This window comes from Chiloscyllium plagiosum, unplaced genomic scaffold (genome assembly GCF_037043375.1).
Source record: "Chiloscyllium plagiosum isolate Xiang-an unplaced genomic scaffold, Cpla_swu_hap1 HiC_scaffold_42, whole genome shotgun sequence".
Lineage (NCBI taxonomy): Eukaryota > Metazoa > Chordata > Chondrichthyes > Orectolobiformes > Hemiscylliidae > Chiloscyllium > Chiloscyllium plagiosum.
Window position 1 is genome coordinate 73,164,426 of NW_028270180.1, and position 15,425 is coordinate 73,179,850.

Here is a 15,425-nt window from a genome sequence, read left to right on the forward strand (position 1 = left end):
AGGAAAGGTCCCGGATGATTGGAAGATGGCTGTTGTAACCCCCTTGTTCAAGAAAGGATCAAGGCAAAAGATGGAAAATTATAGGCCAATCAGCTTAACCTCGGTTGTTGGTAAAATTCTAGAATCCATCATTAAGGATGAGGTTTCTAAATTCTTGGAAGAGCAGAGTCTGATTAGAACAAGTCAACATGGATTCAGTAAAGGGAGGTCATGCCTGACAAACCTGTTGGAATTTTTTGAAGAGGTAACAAGTAGGTTAGACCAGGGAAACCCAGTGGATGTGGTCTATCTAGACTTTCAAAAGGCCTTTGATAATGTGCCACACGGGAGGCTGCTGAGCAAGGTGAGGGCCCATGGTGTTCGAGGTGAGCTGCTGGGATGGATTGAGGATTGGCTGTCTAACAGAAGGCAGAGAGTTGGGATAAAAGGTTCTTTTTCAGATAGGCAGCCGGTGACGAGCGGTGTCCCGCAGGGTTCGGTGCTGGGGCCACAGCTGTTCACATTATATATTAATGATTTGGATGAGGGAACCGGGGCATTCTAGCGAAGTTTGCCGATGATACGAAGTTAGGTGGACAGGCAGGTAGTACTGAGGAAGTGGGGAGGCTACAAAAGGATCTCGACAGGTTGGGAGAGTGGTCCAGGAAATGGCTGATGGAATTTAACGTGAGCAAGTGCGAGGTCTTGCACTTTGGCAAAAAGAATAAAAGCATAGACTACTTTCTAAATGGTGAGAAAATTAATAAAGCCAAAGCACAAAGGGATCTGGGAGTGCTAGTCGAGGATTCTCTGAAGGTAAACATGCAGGTTGAGTCCGTGATTAAGAAAGCGAATGCAATGTTGTCTCTTAGCTCAAGAGGGTTAGAATATAAAAGCAGAGATGTACTACTAAGACTTTATAAAGCTCTGGTTAGGCCCCATTTGGAGTACTGTGTCCAGTTTTGGTCCCCACACCTCAGGAAGGACATACTGGCACTGGAACGTGTCCAGCGGAGATTCACACGGATGATCCCTGGAATGACAGGTCTAACATATGAGTAACGGCTGAGGATACTGGGATTGTATTCGTTGGAGTTTAGAAGATTAAGGGGAGACTTAATAGAGACGTACAAAATAATACATGGCTTGGAAAAGGTAGATGCTAGGAAATTGTTTCAGTTAAACGAGGAGACTAGGACCCGTGGACACAGCCTTAGAATTAGAGGGGGTCATTTCAGAACAGAAATGCGGAGACATTTCTTCAGCCAGAGAGTGGTGGGCCTGTGGAATTCATTGCCACTGAGTGCAGTGGAAGCCGGGACGCTAAATGTCTTCAAGGCCGAGATTGATAGATTCTTGTTGTCTCGAGGAATTAAGGGCTACGGGGAGAACGCTGGTAAGTGGAGCTGAAATACGCATCAGCCATGATTGAATGGCGGAGTGGACTCGATAGGCCGAATGGCCTTACTTCCACTCCTATGTCTCATGGTCTTATGGTCTTAAACAGTTAAACTCTTTGGAACAGCTCCACAGTAAGCTGGAATTCAAACCAAAACTTTTGGTTGAGACTTTGACACACGATGAAGCACAGGAAAAACCAGGCACTTTGTTCACTTGTGAATTTGCTATTGTTTCAGTAGGTTGGATTTCACATCAAATCTCCTCCCACACTGGTGCAGATGAACAGCCTCTCCCCACAGTGAGATGGCGGGTGCACAGAGTCCAATTAACCACTTTAATCCAGGCCCATTTTGGGAGTAAATGACGTTTCTCATTAGTGTCAACATATTGATGGGTCACCAGATTGTCAGAGATTTTAAGCCGCTTCCCACGTTCAGGGCATTTAAAAGACATTTCCGCTATGCGGACTTGCTGTTGTTACAGCAGCGTAGTGGATCAAGTGAATTCTGTCCCACACTCGAAACAGACGAATGACCTCTCCCTCGTCTGACTGTATTTATATTCTGACAAGGCAGATTATCTGGTGAAGCCCTGCCCACACGAACAACCCGTGTACAGCTTCTCCATACTGTGAATGATGCTTTTCCCTTTCATGTTCAAAAGCGAATCATAATTCAGGCAACAATCAACTGGACAACACCATCAAATACTGAAGTGATATTTGGTTTTAAGCCTTCGCACTGTAAATCTTCTTCTTCTAATGCCCGGTAAATTCATTGATAAAGGAAAAACAGAAGCAATTGATAGTCCAGAAAGGAAAGATAATAAGATGCAAGAGCAGAAGTCGTCAATTCAACCTGTGCAGTCTGCTGTCACCATCCAGTGAGATTACAGCTGATCTGATAATCCTCAGATTAACGTTCCTGCAATAGCACCTAGCCTTTGAATACCTTGCTGATTAAAACCTGTTTCTCACAGTCTTAGAACATAGAACATAGAACAATACAGCACTGAACAGGCCCTTCGGCCCACGATGTTGTGCCAAATATTTGTCCTAGCTTAAGCACCTAACCATGTACCTATCCAATTGCCGCTTAAAGGTCACCAATGATTCTGACTCTGCCACTCCCACAGGCAGCGCATTCCATGCCCCCACCACTCTCTGGGTAAAGAACCTACCCCTGACAACCCTCCTACACCTTCCACCCTTCACCTTAAATTTATGTCCCCTTGTAACACTCTGTTGTACCCGGGGAAAAAAGTCTCTGACTGTCTACTCTATCTAGTTCCCTGATCATCTTATAAACCTCTATCAAGTAACCCCTCATCCTTCGCCTTTCTAATGAGAAAAGGCCTAGCACTCTCGATCTATCCTCGTACGACATATTCTCCATTCCAGGCAACATCCTTGTAAATCTCCTCTACACTCTCTCCAAAGCTTCCACATCTTTCAGAACGTGAGGCGACCAGAACTGCACACATTACTCCAAATGTGGCCTTACCAAGGTTCTGTACAGCTGCAACATCACCTCACGAATCTTGAAGTCAATCCCTTTGCTAATGAACGCTAATACACCATAGGCCTTCTTACAAGCTCTATCCACCTGAGTGGCAACATTCAAAGAGCTATGAACATAGACCCCAAGATCCCTCTGCTCCTCCACCTTACTAAGAACCCTACCGTTAACCCTGCATTCCGCATTCTTATTTGTCCTTTCAAAATGGGCAACCTTACACTTGACAGGGTTGGACTCCATCTGCCACTCCTCAGCCCAGCTCTGCATCATATCTAAGTCCCTTTGCAGCCGACAACAGCCCTCCTTACTATCCACAACTCCACCAATTTTCGTATCGTCGGCAAAACTTACTGACCCACACTTCGACACCCTCTTCCAAGTCATTAATAAAAATTACAAACAGCAGAGGACCCAGAACTGATCCCTGCGGAACTCCACTTGTAACTGGGCTCCAGGCAGAATATTTACCATCTACCACCACTCTCTGACTTTGAGCGGTTTGCCAGTTCTCTATCCAACTGGCCAAATTTCCCACTATCCCATGCCTCCTGACTTTCTGCATAAGCCTACAAAGGGGAAATTTATCAAATGCCTTACTAAAATCCATGTGCACTGCATCCACTGCTGTACACTCATCCACATGCTTAGTCACCTCCTCAATGAATTCAATAAGACTTGTAAGACAAGATCTACCCCTCACAAATCCGTGCTGGCTGTCCCTAATCAAGCAGTGTCTTTCCAGATACTCATAAATCCTATCCCTCAGTACCCTTTGCATCACTTTGCTTACCATCGAAGTAAGACTAACTGGCCTGTAATTCCCGGGGTTATCCCTATTCCCTTTTTCGAACAGAGACACAACATTCGCCACTCTCCAGTCCCCTGGTATCAACCCCGTTGACAGTGAAGAAGAAAAGATAATTGCCAACGGCTCCGCAATTTCCTCTCTTGCTTCCCACATAATCCTAGAATATATCTCGTCAGGCCCGCGGGATTTGTCTGTCCTCAAGGTTTTCAAAAGGCCCAATACATCTTCCTTCCTAACAAGTATCTCCTCTAGCTTACCAGTCCGTTTCACACTCTCCTCTTCAACAATACGGTCCCTCTCATTTGTAAATACTGAACAAAAGTATTTATTCAAGACCTCTCCTCTCTCTTCCGACACAATACACAGTCTCCCACTACTGACCTTGATCGGACCTCCCCTCGTTCTCGTCATTCTCATGTTTCTCACAAACACATAAAAGGCCTTGGGGTTATCCTTGATCCTACCCGCCAAAGATTTTTCATGTCCTCTCTTAGCTCTCCTAATCCCTTTGTTCAGCTCCTTGCTGGCGATCCTGTATCCCTCCAACGCTCTGTCTGAACCTTGTTTCCTCAGCCTTATGTAAGCCTCCTTCTTCCTCTTTACTAGATATTCAACCTCCCTAGTCAACCAAGGTTCCCTCACACGACCATATCTTTCCTGCCTGAAAGGTACATACATATCAAGGACACGTCGTATCTGTACCTTGAAAAAGTTCCACCTTTCAACGACATCCTACCCTGACATCCTATGCTCCCAACTTATGCTCCTCAGATCCTGTCTTGCAGCATCGTATTTACCCTTCCCCCAATTGTAAAACCTACCCTGTTGCATGCACCTCTCTATCTCCATAACCAATGTGAAAGTCACAGAATTGTGGTCACCGATCACCAAACTGCTCACCCACTAACATGCCCATCACTTGTCCTGGTTCGTTACCGAATACCAAATCCAATATGGCCTCCCCTCTGGTCGGACAATCTACATACTGAGTTAGAAAAGCTTCCTGGACGCACTGCACAAACACCGCCCTGTCCAATCTACTTGATCTAAAGAGCTTCCAATCAATATTTGGGAAGTTGAAATCGCCCAAGACTACTACCCAGTGGCTTCTGCTCCTTTCCAAAATCTGTTTCCCAATCTGTTTCTCCACATCTCTGCTGCTATTGGCGGGCCTATAGTAAACACCCAACAAGGTGACTGCTCCTTTCCTATTTCTGACTTCAGCCCACACTACCTCCAAAGGCAGATCCCCCTCGAAATGCCTTTCTGCAGCCATTATACCATTTCTAATTAGCAACCCCACACCCCCTCCTTTTTTACCACCCTCCCTAATCTCAGTGTAATCTTGGATACACTGAGCTGCCAATTTCTCGAGCGGACTGCACTAAATACTTTCACATATTCAGTCGGCTCGAAGAGAAAGAAATTACTCCACATCTTTCTTAAATAGGTTACTACTTACTCTGAGATTATGTTATCTGGGTCTTCGATTCTCAGACAAGGCGAATCATTCTCTCCCAAAATATTCCAATCATTTCCTTCATAATCTAATGTATCCCAGTAAAGTCTTGTTACATTATTCTACACTCCAATGAGTACAGGGGCAATATTCTCAGTTTCATCTCCCGAGAATATTCTCCCATATCCAGGATGATTTGTGTTAAATTTCCCTGAACTGCTATTCCTAAAATAGGGGGACTAAATTTGTTCACATTAATCCAGCTCTGATCTGACGAATGCCATGTGTATTAAAAAAAAACATATGTCCCCATTCCGTTTCAATAAAGTGAAACAAAATTATTTGACTTCCCGATTACCTGCTGAAACTGGATGCTAGCTTTTCATATTTCATGTACAAGGAAGCGAAGTGCTCTGTATGCTGATGCTTTGTGCTGTGTATTTCCCCACTTAATATTTATATCTGCCAAAACGCATAAACCTCTTTTTTTTGCATGTTATATGCTGCTACGTTTTTGTCCCCTTGTTTATCCTGATTCTGTCCGTCCAGAATGTTGCTGTGCCACCCTCATTACTTGCATCCATATCTATTTTGTGTCATCTCCAAACTGAGCAACAGTACATAACCTTACGTTTTACAGATGATTAGTACATGTTATCAACAGCTCTGGCACCAATATTGTTGTCTCCGGGAATCTGCAAGTTACAATTTACCGTCATGAAAATGCTCTCATTAACTCACCTCTCAATTCATTCCCCAATCCTCGACTAATACATACCCCCAACTGTGTGGGTTCATGCTTCTATGCTTGTGAAGTGCTATCGTAAAAAACACCGTTCTGAATAATTTTAGAAATCCAGATATATTCCATTTACTGCATTCCCCTTTATGTATTGTGCTTGTAACGATCTGACAATACTTTGTAAACATGTTAGGTCTGATTTCGTCTTCAAAAAGCCGTGCGGAATCCATTTTATTCTGAAATGCATTTCTAATGCTCTGTTATTCCAACTTTAATAACAGACTAACATGTTCCCAATAACAGATATGCTGTCAACCTGAGCTGAAGTTGTCAGGCTGGACACTCACAAGACGTGACCATGGTTGAATAAAGGTGTTGAGGAACTAATCAAAACGAAAGAGTATCGTATATCTGACAGACAACTGGGTTCAAGTGAATTTCTTGTAGGGACTTCAATAAAATGCAGAACAGGAAGGAAAGAGAGGATATGAAATAATTTAATCTGCCAGGGCTGAAGATAATCCAAAGAGGGTCTAGAAGTACATATCTGGCAAGAGAACAACGCGAGAAATATTACCTGAAAGATAAAGGAGGCATGATGGACGAGGCATTAAACTAATTTTTCACATCATTTTTTTATTGTGGAGACAGCGAGACCAAATGTTCACTCTCCATATATGAAGAGGACGATACCTTTTCCGAAACTATTCGACCATGCATTAATAATTTGAGATTCGGTGATGTTTCTAGCGGCTGGATTGCATTCGACTCTGTGTGGCCTCATGCAACAAAAAGTCGACATGTTCTCAGGACTGGATTTTTAATATAACGAGGAGAGACTGTGTAGGCATTGCCTTGTCGTACTGCAGCATCTGAGGTCGAAGATGACTTTATAGAGATTCATAAAATCAAGAGTGCTCTCGATAAGCCGAACAGCAAAGTTCGTTTTCCCTTGGATCCGGGAGTCCAGACCTCGTAAGATTTACACCGAATGAAAAGACATCCTTTTCACACAGAGGATGGCTTGCACATGGAATCAACTGCTAGAGCAACTGGTACGTAGAGGTACTGTTATATTATTTTATAAGACATTTGGACGTTTAGACAAAGAGAAAGTGTTTAGAGGGATTCAAGCAAGGTGGAACAGCTCGGTGTGGGAAGTCTGTTCGCCAAGGATATGTTAGACTTAAGGAGGCTACAGAAATCATGGAAATACATACTGATAAACATTTCATATTACAGGAAAATAATTGCTGGACATCTCAGAAAATGTAAAAGGCGTATAAAACTCCGAAACCTGGACTAGTGTATTGTAATAAACGTGGTGTGAAAAGAAGAGTTGAAAAGCTTGCAAGGACACAGAACAACCTGTTCTGACCAAGGGAACAATGTGACATTTGTTCGAAACAGCCAGCAGAGCTGGATTGCCATCAACTTAAATTATGAATCAAGATCCGAAATCAAAATCAGGTGTGAACTTCACGTTTTGATAATATTAAAGCCAATGAAATAATCCGATGTTTTGGGGTATAAATCCGGACATTTTCAACAGCTAGGACTGCGTCAGAGACGTCCAGCTCAAGAGATCCTACAAATGTACCTTCCTGGAAACGTGTTTGCAGGCAGGACATCGAGGAAAGCCTGGAGAGAATCTTCCTAGAAAAATCCACAAAATGAGACTTGAAAAATCTGAGTGGTTTTGAACCATGATTACTTTTTAAATCATTATCGGGAATCTTTTTAGAATCGGAATATTATTGCGGAGTGGAAGGTAAAAGATGGGTTTAAGAGAAACTAGTTGTAAATAGTTGTTAGTTTTCATTCTCTGTTAGACATAAAGAAAAAGGTTGATAATTTTCCCTTTAAATCGTGACCTTTGGGAAACGTTTTGACTATCGAATTTTCACAGATTACAGCACGGGGTAACTATTTTTCTGTGCATCGAGGTTTTCCCTGTGTTTGTACTGAATCCCAAAGCATTATGGGAGGTAAGCGCGGAAATCGCAAGACTCCTTGCTGAAATAATTGTGTCATCTCTAAATATGGGAGTGATTTAGATTAGATTAGATTACATTACATTACAGTGTGGAAACAGGCCATTCGGCCCAACAAGTCCACACCGAACCGCCGAAGCGCAACCCACCCATACCCCTCCATTTACCCCTTACCTAACACTACGGGCAATTTAGCGTGGCCAATTCACCTAACCAGCACATTTTTGGACTGTGGGAGGAAACCGGAGCACCCGGAGGAAACCCACGCAGACACGGGGAGAACGTGCAAACTCCACACAGTCAGTCGCCTGAGGCGGAAATTGAAACCAGGTCTCAGGCGCTGTGAGGCAGCAGTGCTAACCACTGTGCCACCGTGCCGCCCGTAAAATGACTGGACATTGACGAACCTTGTTGAAGAATGGATACAGGGAAAAGACTGCAATCTCCAGGCTTGTGAGTTTGAAATTGATAGTTCGCAAGTTTTTTGAGGTGGTTTTGGAAGATAACATTTTCAGAGTCCAGGAAATATAGGGGATCATCAGCATGGTTTAATGAGGTGGAAACTGGGTCTCACAAATTTGTGAGGTTTTGATCAAGTAGGCAAGAGGATTGATGAGGCAAGAACAAATATCTTTGCTTACTTAGCCTTTCGGAAAGCGTTTAACTAGATTCGACATGGAAGACTAACGAGTAAAGTTAGATCAGATGTGGTTCACAGTGAGTTTGCAAATTGGATACAAAATTCAAAATTGGATACAAAATTGGAACGACTCAATTCTTTCCTTTGTTTTCGATTAGGCGATTTGTTTCAGGGTTTTTTACATTCCTTGGAAACCATCTCTTTCATTGTGAGCATTCGGAAAGGAAGCCATCCTTTTTGTTCGGGAAAGAATATGATACTGAACATGTTTGTGTCAGGCATGAGATTCCTCTGTCTCACACGTTTCTTCTACTGTCTCTCGGTTTTAATAGTGTTCTTTGTTTTGACTTCTCCGACCTCATAATGCCGACATGAAACTGCATCTGACAAGTTATTCCCCATTCATTCAACCTATCTATATGTCTATGCGAAATGCCACGTTCTCAACATAATATGTGCTCCCACGAGTGTGAATTGTCAGCACATTTGTGTACATTTCACTCTGCCACTTGCTCCATGCCATTAATAGAGAGATAATTGAAGGCTTAAATATACTGAGTCTTGCCAGACTTCTCCTGTAAATACTTTTACATACTTGCTAACCTCTGAACGTGAGAACATTCAGCTCATCTGTGTCTTAGTGTATAACACCTTCCCCTGAGATTAGAACCACCGGTCCTGCACTATTCTGGATATAGACCAGAGAGGAACAAGCGCTTAAGGTAAAGCATAATCTCACTGGCCTCTCCAGGGCCAGTTCTCAGTGCTCTTTTTTGACCTCTGGTTGAACAAACTGCCCAGATTAGCACTTTAGATTTGACAATGATACATCTGCTTCAAAGTTACTTCAGTGCCTGTGACTGAATTAGTGCTGAAAGGCGTTGTAAAAATACAAGAACATTTTTATTACTCGACCATTGCCGTATTGTTAATCTCTCTGCTCATGGAAATGGATCCTTCCCATCCACTCTATCTCTCATCAATACAGAACATGTTCCCCTCACTGTTGATTTTAAATGATTTCCTGTTGGATGAGTTATCCCTGCAACTCCAGAAAACCCGTCTCAACAACTCGATATTTTCTCAGGTCTGCTCAATTGTTGACACGCAGGAAACTTGTGTTCAGAACGAGAAACGGATCTGACTCAAAACGTTAGCTCTGTTCCTCTATTCACAGATAATAACAAACATATGGTGTATATGTAGGTTTCACTGAGTTTATTTGATACAAGTAGTGTTTTCAATTTCCCTGGTTAGGGGCAGCAGTTCCTCCTGACCATCAACGCGCCCACCACACCGCTTTCGCCCACATCATTGTAAACATTCCCAAGAAATCTCCCATTAAACTTCTTTGCTCCAAACAAAACATTCCCAGAGTCTGGAATCTCTCCACAAAGTGAGATTTATTTATCTCTGGACATAATGCATAGCAAAGGGTTGTGAAGAGATTCTTGGAAAAAAAGTGCCAATTGGCATTTGAGGAAACTGTCAAGAAGCAAAGCAGAAATCCTCGTCTCGAGTTTTTTGAATCTTTATATATTCCTTGGAAAGCGGATCCAGAGGAGAATGGATGATGAACTGTTCGACTGAGCAGAGACAGGTTAGAAATCCTTCCGTGCTTGTGGAGGCCAGTGCTTTGAGTCTCATGTTCTCCGGACATGAACTTATCTGTGACATTGAAAAGATTCTCGTTCCAGCACGTCAGAACGTCAAATCTCATTTCAGCTCCGGGACAAGGAGAAAACACGGTCACAGACAAGACACTGAAAGGCTGGAAGAATCACGGTCCCGGTTGGAGGAGAACTGGTTCCTGGTGTCATGGTTGTGTCTTTAGAGGGTGGGAGCAGAGTATTCCCATGTCTTCAGAATGAATTTCCAAGGATTTATTTTCGAAAGGTAAAGCAAATTAAGGAGTATTTTCCATGGGGGAGGAGCAGGCTAAAGCTTGCATTCGGAGATCATTGACGCCGTTGGCCCATCACTCTCTGTGGCAATGTTAGTCAGTGTGTTCGGCTCTTCACTAACAGGTGCTGTTCTCCCACGACCCAGGAAGGGAGTGACAATCACACCATCCTTTTTTCTTCAGCTGCACAGTTCCGAGGTTTTACCGTGGTCAGGAATATGTTCGTCATGAGGCACGAAGGGAGTAGTTCCCGGTTTTAGGAGAGCTGGTTCCCGGTGACATGACTGTGTCGGCAAGGCGTTGGATCAGACTGTTCCCATTTTCCACAACGAATGCCCCAGGATTCATTTTGGAAACGTCAAACCAATCGAGGGCAATTGTCATTCAAAAAGGGCAGGCGAATTCTTGAATTCGCTAACAGTCTTCTTTATGAGATCCTGCAAGTGGCTTGCTACAAGGAACTCCCCAGTTTCTGTGGAGCAATTAATTCTCTCGTTCGGCTGTTAACCGGTAGGGTGTTCCCACGCATGGAGCGGCCGCTGTTCTTATCCATCCGACTCCTTTGCTGTGCAGTTTCGTGTTTTTAGTAGGTTCGGGAATATGCTCCCAATCGGAAAACCTATCCAGTGAGGAACGACAAATGTGTTTTTTTTTATTGTTTAATGGCTAGTAAAGTGTTGCGGATGCTGGGAATCTCTGACAAAAACAAAAACTGCTCAAGGACCTCGGCAGGAATGGAAGACCCTGTGACAAAAACAGAGTTCTGAGAAACTCCTGAAGAAACTCTGAATCGTTGTCTCTGTTTCTCTCTCCCCGGATGCTGCCAGGCATGCTTAGTTTCTCCTGCAATCTCTGTCTTTGCTTTGAAATGAATGATAATTTGAAATATTGAGATTGACCACACGGACCAAACATATCCTGTCATTTTACCCTGTCGAAGCTGTGGTGATTCAATTCAAACAAACCTAACAATGATTGCCTGTCCCTCAGCTCCACAGGGCGGGAGAACTTGAAACCAGTGTAGTAGCGTACTTCTGCAGGTGTGGCCAAGTGATTGAGGCGATGGACGTTAAATCCACTGTGAGTTCCCCATGCAGTTTAGCATTTTGCAGTGATTGAGAGTCGAGAGTGAACTAGAAGTGTGTTTGTTCTCTGCTTTTTTTGTTTGAAATTCAAATCGCAGGATGAAGTAAAGTGCATATAACCCAGATAAGGAAGCTTGGGAAACTGCAACCAACCACCTGTCATGATTGAAAAGTCAGAAACCTCCAAAGCATGAAAGACCCATACCGTCGAACACTTACAGTGCTGAATTCGTTTAAGCCTTTGAGCAAAGTGCTGCCAAATGAGGTAAGAACAGTTCAGGGGATTGTATTGGAATGTGCAGACTTAGTGGGCCAAAGGGCATTTTCTGTGCTCGACGCATCCATGGCCAGCTGAGAAAAACTCAGTTTGTGAAGGAACAGGACATTGTTTGCAAAATGCCCCTCGGCGAGGAAGGGGTCGAAGCTACTTTCTGTCAGTCACGGTATTCCTTGGAAGATTTTAATTGGTAATAACTGGCATGGTGCCCATTGGTGGAATCAGTCTATACGATAATCAGGACATGAAACCGTGGTGCCTTATTGCTCTGCCGTGAGCAAGCCCTCGCAGCTTACATTCCCTGATTCTGCTTTTGAAATAAAGATCACTCTCTCAATGTGTCTGTATTTGTATCAAACAGCTTATTGATCTTGGGACTAGACATGAAGAGGAATCTGGAGGTGTGACAGGGACAGAAACAGAACGAGAGGAGACGAGACGTAAAAGTGTCTAGAGTTTGCCGTGTGTCAGTAGTTTTAGTGAGGAATGTTTGCTGGGCGCTATCCTGTCAGATCCCAGGAGGAAGATGCCTTGATTTGGTGGGATTTGTGTTACTGAAAGTTACACATGCGAAGCGTGTGGGACTATTTCAGCTCAGTATCCACTTCATATCGCAGCTCATAGCAACGGTTCACATTTGTTGGAGAAGTGGCTTGTATTCCACTTAAAGCCGCCTTTCACCAGAGAAACTTGCGGACGTAAAGCGCATGGAGTGCGTATAATGATGAGGACTCTGTCACTGTCGGGGAATGTGCCTGCGTGTCTGCCTCTGTGTGTGAACATGAGAATACGTTCCTCAAAGGTGTTGCAACCCAGTCAATCGTCAGTACCATTGTTGTGTCATTAAGCTCACAGAGCGAATCTCATTGACATTTTCCCTGGAAAGTCAGAACACTCAAAGTTATGGGGCAAATGCTGCAAACTGGGACGAGAATAGATGGACGTCTGATAACCTGCTCTGTACGACGGACGGATGGCCCTTCACTGTCCCGCCCCAACCCCAATCCCCCACGCTTTAAAAACTCGAGGACAGAGAGAGGAATTGATCCTGACGAGAAAATCTCTTCACAATCTTCCATCACCTTTTTATTGCCCCCTTTCCGACAAACTTTGCAAATTACTTACCATGCTTTTCATCTTCTCACCTAAATCATTTATTTAAATGAAAAAATGAATGTGGGCTCAGCATCGATCCTTGTGGGACACCATCGGTAATCGTCCTCCAGTGTACTTTCCACGGCTATTCCCAGCCTCCTGCTGTTAATCTAATTTTATATCGAATTGGAAATATCACCGAACTCTCTGTGATCTCACTTTTTGAATCAGGCAAACATGTGGAACCTTGAAAAAGGTTTTATTAAAGTTCAAGTGAGCAACATCTACCACTTTGTCCGGATCAATCATATTAGTTATGCCCTCGAAAACTCAGTCATGTCTGTGAGATACAACTTCCCTCGCGCAAAAACATTCTGGTTATTCCTATTTATTCCTTGTATCTCCAAATGCATTTCAATCCTATCGTTTATAATTGCATCCAACAACTTACTTAAGACCACCGTCAGAAACACAGGTCTATCGTTCCCAGGATTCTCCATGTAACCCTTTCTTAACAAAAGCACAAAATTAGCAACTCCCCATTTTTTCGGCGCCTCAGTCATAATAATAGTTTACACAATTATTTCTACGAAAGGCCCAACAGTTTCATTCCCTAACTTGCCACAGAGTTCTGGGATACATGAGATCAAATCCCAGAGAAATATCCATCTTCATATTTTCCAAGTCCTCCAACACTTGCCCTTTACAATGGAAACGACTTTATAAACATCAGTATTTAGTTGTAGGGTCCATTTCGTTCTCCACAAAGTGAACATTATATATCTCTCCATCTCCAAAAACAAAAGTGAGCTCTTTCATCTTAAAGTGGTCCTATTTCGTCTCTAGTTCTTAATGTACTTGTGGAATCTCTTTAGATTATATCCTTAACTTTACGTGCTTAGGTGATCTGACATTCTCACTTGACCTTTATGATGTCCTCTTTAAGAATGCCCATTCCCTCCTTATATCATTCAACAGATTCAACTGAAATCATATGTTTATATGGAAATTGTGACCTTTTTTAAAAAAAAGAAATTCATATGACAAAAGCCTTAATCCCTGCGGTCAACCTTGTCCTAATATAATACCTACAATGTGGAAACAGGCCATTCGGCCCAGGAAGATTCCTTTAATCCTGCAACGGACATCACACCCAAACTCACACGTCTACCCAATTCCTGTAACTCTGCATTCCCCATGGCCAAAGAACGTCACCGACGCATCTTTCGCCTGGGGAGGAAATCGAGGCAGAATCGGAGAGGATGTGGAAACTCCAAACACACCGTCCTCTAAAGTAGAAGTTGCCCATTATTGAGCAGGTTGTCATACTGCACCTCGCCAATAGCCGTTTGGAAATTCCAGCTGGTCACCTCTACAGGGTAGACTTCGTCTTACTTGCTCATTACCTCCTCACAGATGTCTAATATATTTGTCAGACTTTATTTCCCCTTGAGAACCTATGCTGATGCTTCAAGTACTCGGTAAACCTATCCTTCCAATGACATTTGACAATGAATTTAATACAAAGCTGATTTATTTGATTTTTATCCAGAATATCAAAACTTTACTTTCAGATCTGAATATGATGAACAACAAGGTTAAATCGCTGTTGCGATATGTAATCTCTGCACTGTATCAGCAGGGTCGACGAGTGAGTGAATTCTTTCCCTTAGTGGGATCCCTCTTTTGTCTCAGCAGGGTCGATGAGTGAGCTAACTGTGTTTCTCACATGGAGCAGGTAAATGCTTTCTGCCCACTGCAAACTTGCTGGTGTACTGAGAGTTGAGATAAACGCTTGAATCTATTCATAGAATAACTACACTTGAAACGTCTCTCACATTGTGAAAATGTCGAAGGGACATCAGGTCTACAGAGACTGTTAAGCACATCCCACAGACTATACATTTGATAGGTCTCTCTTCAATGTGAAGACGTTAATGATAAACTGCCCCCTGGAACTTTTAGAGTGAATAATGTCTTTCCACAGTGTGAACACGTTGATGACACGTTCATCTCCAGGAACTTGTGCAGCACTTCCTGCAGTCAGGGCATTTAGAAAGACACGTTAATATTGTGAGAAAGGTGATGAGCCATCCGGTTACTCGGACTTTTACAGCAGGTCCCATCGATTTGGAAATGAAGATGTCTCTCCTCTCGGGTGAGCACGTAGATCAGACGTCACGTCTCCAGAATTCTTAAAGGTCTCTCATTCATGTGAGCATATTTCTCAGAGATGAAGCACACAGAGGTTTGATAACATTTTCCAAAGTCTGGCGAGATTAAAGGTTTCTAATTAGAATGAGCGTTGTGCTGGACGTTTTAAAGCATTTTCCACAGTCCAGACTTTGAAATGGTTTCTCCTAATTTTGAACGAGCAGGTGCTGCAGCAGGTCAGAGACAGTGTGAATCCCTTTCCACACTCTGAGCAGGTGAATCGCTTTTTCCTTGAATCTTTGCCTCCATGGGAATTCAGCTCAGACAAGGAAATGAATACGCACATTTCCATAGACTTTTCTTAGTATGAC